Source organism: Mercurialis annua, linkage group LG2, assembly GCF_937616625.2.
Source record: "Mercurialis annua linkage group LG2, ddMerAnnu1.2, whole genome shotgun sequence".
Taxonomy (NCBI): domain Eukaryota; kingdom Viridiplantae; phylum Streptophyta; class Magnoliopsida; order Malpighiales; family Euphorbiaceae; genus Mercurialis; species Mercurialis annua.
This window is the reverse complement of record NC_065571.1, coordinates 40,039,760-40,044,769: the sequence shown is the minus strand read 5'-3', so window position 1 is coordinate 40,044,769 and position 5,010 is coordinate 40,039,760.

Below are 5,010 nucleotides of genomic sequence, written 5' to 3'. Positions count from 1 at the left end.
TACACTGTAACCGAGTTCACCCTCGTATCGTATACGTATTACATCATGCATCAATATATTAAATCTCAATCACAAAGTCAGGCACTCTAAAATGACTCACTAATGATCACGCATCCTATTGACACCCAATAGGTAGTTGGTCTCTTTGGACCGCACATTAGACACTCATCTTCAAAACAACGATTACAACAACATCTATATAATCAACTCATCAATCTATCATCTCATGTAATAGTTCATATAAATACGATATACGGATAATAATACTAATAAGGTATTAAAATATCTTTCATAATAATACGCAAAAGTAAATTTGCCACTCACAGTGACCGCTTTCCGAATAATAATAGTATAAAGATCCCATGAACTCGAGCTACATGCATCGTTTGATCCTTTAGCTATTCTAGCTCCTTGGTCTACTGGCTTGTCGATAAGTCAGTTACTTATCCGAGTTACCTGTACGTTTAATTCTTAAACGTGAACTTAGTATCAAAATCATAAGTTATAAACTTAGGCTAATATAATCGTATTTCCCTTACGATTCTTAACTTTGATACTATTTTAATACTTAGTCGAGATATTCGTTATATCTCTTATTCATCGATTCTTAAACTTAGGTTCTTTATATCTCGAAACCTTAATCGAACACGTTATGTTCGATCCAAATTTCTCGTTTTCGGGGTTCGTGATTAACTTTTAATGTCCGACGTATTTGAAGTTGGAAATCTAGGTCTAAACGGGTCAAAATATTCAAACAGGCGCGGTAGCTGGCTGTGCGAGCGCTCGAAAGGTCCCGTGTGTTCGCACGGTCCGGTGTGCGTTCGCACGGTCCGGTGTGCGTTCGCACGGTCCGGTGTGCGTCCGCACACACAGGTGTGTGTCCGCACACCATGTGTGCGATCGCACACCGCACGCAGCCCCGGAAAAATCATTTTTCCGGGCGCTTCGCCGCTCGCCGGCACTCCCGACATTCTCTTACTTCGTTTTAACATATAATCCAATCTAAATCTCATTTAAAACGACTATAAAAACGCTATTACGATTCGTTTAATTCGTTAAAACAAAATAACCCTTATTTACTAATTCTCGCAACAAAAACGTCAAGCTTACCTTGATTTGAAGCTTAACAATGATAGGGAATCGACCTCTGAACGAATCGATATAAAGAACTCGCGATTTGGGCGAGAAACGGCGACGGACCGAAATGGATCGTCGAAAGTTTTTGTAACTTTCTTATTTCCTTCTGATCCTCTCTCTGTTTCTTTATTCATAAGGAAAGATGTTTATATATCTTGGCCATTTGTCCACTTTGATCCTTTATTTCTTTAACTCAAACCATTTCTCTTTTAAACTTTCTAATTTAACCAAACGGATAAATTATCCTTTTAACTTAATTACTTGCGTATTATTTATATTTAAATAAATAATACTAACGCAAGATTATTACTTCCCGTCAATCATCTTTTACTTACTATTCTCGGACTTAATTGGCTATAAATTTGCACTTTGGTCCTTGAACTTTTCAAAAGTTGCAATTTAGCCCAAAACGCATCCGCGTTCAAATTTTAAAAGGTCTCCGATTGACCCGAAACTTTTAACACAGATATTATAAAACATTTCGCGGACCTTTGGCGAAATAATTTTCACTTCAAAATTTATATGGCTAAATTACCATTTTAGTCCCTGTACTTTATTTTGCGACTTTCTTAACATTTTTCTTTTCTAATTCCAATTCCTACTTTAGAACTGAAATATAATGTTAAATCTCTCGCAATAATTCTTTCGAATCTGTCTTGCTAAAATTTAATATTTATCTTAATTTCTCGGAAATCTTTCCGATATCGCCACTCTGGCGACTTAACACTGGACACGTGGTCCAGTTAAATACTTAAATATTTTGGGGTATTACATTCTTCCCCCCTTATAAAAATTCGTTCTCGAATTTTCATATTTTTTTCTTACTAATCCCCTTTTAATCTAGGATCTTTATTTATAACAGGGATGCCGTGTTCTCCTTACGACACTGGTCAGCGCAAGGAATTGTTATTCCAATTTCTATACTTCTTATACTTTGACGTCAGTTATCACTGGCAACCATACTTTTGATTTCTTCTCCATGAACTTTCAGTTCCTAACTGATACCCAATGGTAGTTCGTCTTAATGACGTCTTATCATCAAAGATGACAATACTTACCCTTTTTTGTTCGTGATTCTTTACTTTTGTTCAATACGTCTAATCCTTATCATCGTACTGGGATCTTCATCCCATTATCCGTTATCCTCTTTGGTCTTGTTATTTCACTTCTCGTATACTCTTTACTCATTATATAACATTGGCCTACTTCCTTTTCTTAAGCGAGATGTTATGTTCTTAAAATTTCTAGTCTTTTCTTTCTTTTCATCAATCAGTCTTATTCTTCATAATTCTGGATAGCTATATTTGTTATCTTGTCTTTTACTTTCTCTTATGTTCCTTGCTATCGTCTTTTGAAGATTGTTAGTTTTACATTATATCTGTTTACATCACAGTTGCGTGTGCATTAATGCTTCATGTCCTACAGGAAAGAGATGTTTAATCTCTTCGTGAACCTTCTTGGTTGAGGCGCAGCTGTTATGTATACGGTCTTCATTATAGGGAAACAACGATTGTTGCCGTATTGGAGTTTTACTCCAATCCGTTCGATGTATCTTATTTACTCATTCCCAATGAGAACCCTTGATTCTTTCATCTCTTGTCGTCATGTATTGTCTTTAACAGTATCGTCACTGTTATCATCTTTATTTATCACATACTTCTTTCGCTAATCTTCTAATTCGTTAATTCGTTCTCTTACTTGTCTAATTTCTCTTTGCATTTTTGCGAAGTTCCTTCTTTATACCTATTATGAATGTAACCATTCTTCACGATTTTCATGACACACTGATCCTCATGATCATTATAGTATTCATATTCTTATTGCTATGGTTGATACTTTATACTCTATTTCCTTAATTTCCTCCGATGTTCCTTCCTCCTTTCAGTGAATATCTCACTATCTGCTTCGTCATGATCTATCTTTCGAAATTCAAGTGTTGACCTTAACATTAACCCTTAGGTTATATTTGTCCTTTATTTCTTATTTACTTTCTCACTTTATCTCATCTATATTCTTCTTTCCAATTCTCAATCTTAGGTGGCTCTTAGCTTTCAAATCATTTTCCTTTACTATCATGCAGTGTTAAGTTTACTTCTCATTACTATCCATGATCTTGCTATTCCACTTGTTATTTCTACTTTTGTCTATATCGTAGATATATTTCTTCATGTCTCTTCCTTGACTTCTTATTTCTAATCAAACAATAGGATTAATAGTCATAATGCTATAACCCTATGGTACCTTCCTTGTGTTCCATATTTACGCTCGTCATGTGTCTCGATCATCTTTTGTTGCATCTCTTGCATTCTTCTTCATCGCATCTTGTACATCGCGCACTTTTCTTTTAGTATTCACAATATTGATTATGAGTGGTGGTCGTAGCCTATTTCGTCTGAATTCCTTGACATGGCACGTTCTTGATTACTTGCGTCTTATCGTGCTCTTACTGACACCTTAACTGTCAGTGAAGCCGATCCTATGTGGAAATCGCTTTTATTCCTTTTTTGTTTCTATGTGTCCGCGACTACATAGAGCTCCATTTCTTTAATCTCTTTATCCGTTCTCCACGTAATTTCTCTTTTCCTTACCTCGACCTCTCTTATAGAGTTCCTTGCGACATACGCAAGTTATTCACACTTTCTTAATGCTTATATCGTAAATGATTTCTTAATATCCTTAATCCCTTCTTTTATTCTCATCAAATGTATATTTTATACCTTTAGCATACCTTACTTTCACTTCTTATCTTCTCGTTTGATTTATTTGATATAACTTCCTTTCGTATGGCTCAATTTCAATATTGAGTCTCTTCTTTACATTTGATCACTTGTTTCAACATACTAAACTTTGATCGTGTATCTGACACATTCGATGTCATATACCATCTCATAACTATTCATATATTATATCTACGCCTTCCTATAAGGGTTACTATTAACCTTCTAGTTTAATCGCACTATTCACTTTACTCCTTATTAGTCAAACTTGAAACTTAGGATCCCGTGCTTCACGTACGTTTATCATACTTATATTTATTCTGATCTTTTCATTTGCTTTATAATCACAACCTGTGGTGGAGGTTTTAACTTCTAGATCACTTATTGCAACACTTGTCGTCTATCTCTTGATCTTTCTTATCGTGTACCTCCAACTATTCATTCTCGTACAGGGTTGGTGTTGGCTGTACTCAGCAAGCCAAATCTTGCACTTTAAACTGTTCACTCTCACGTAACTCTAACGTTAACTGTACCTAGTTAATCAAATTCTATACTCTGTTTTTCGTATTCTCGTCACACGCCCTCTTGGCTCGTCATCTTTATCCATATATATCTTCCATTGATACTCTTATTAAACTAATTCAAGCTCTTAATTCAACGATCGCAACGATTATTACTTAGGTAATCGTCTTAAAAACATCATATTCCGATATCAACTTGATCCAACGGCTCAATTTAAAGTCATCACTGTTTTACTAAACCTTTATAGGTATCTCTTTCTTCACACTAATACTGTCTTTGTATCCATCGTCTTATTATTGGCACACAAATCCTTATATCAGTTGCTTTTACGGCTAACTGATTCATAATAATGTTGGGCTACTACGACACTTCTGATGCCTGTATGTTCCCACTTTACTTTGCTAAGTTCCGTTGACCTTTATCTCGTCTCTGGCCTTTACTGGCCAATTGAAATAGGTTGCATTCGCTTTGGTTACCTCGATCTTCTTCTTGTGCCTCATATACTTGTTATGCAACAGCACACATTCGCGCAGTTCTTTGCTCATAGTAGAGCGATTATATAAAGGAATACTGATAAATTCCTTAAAATATAACACTTACTAATCATCGCAACTAATCGCTGTCCATGTATGTT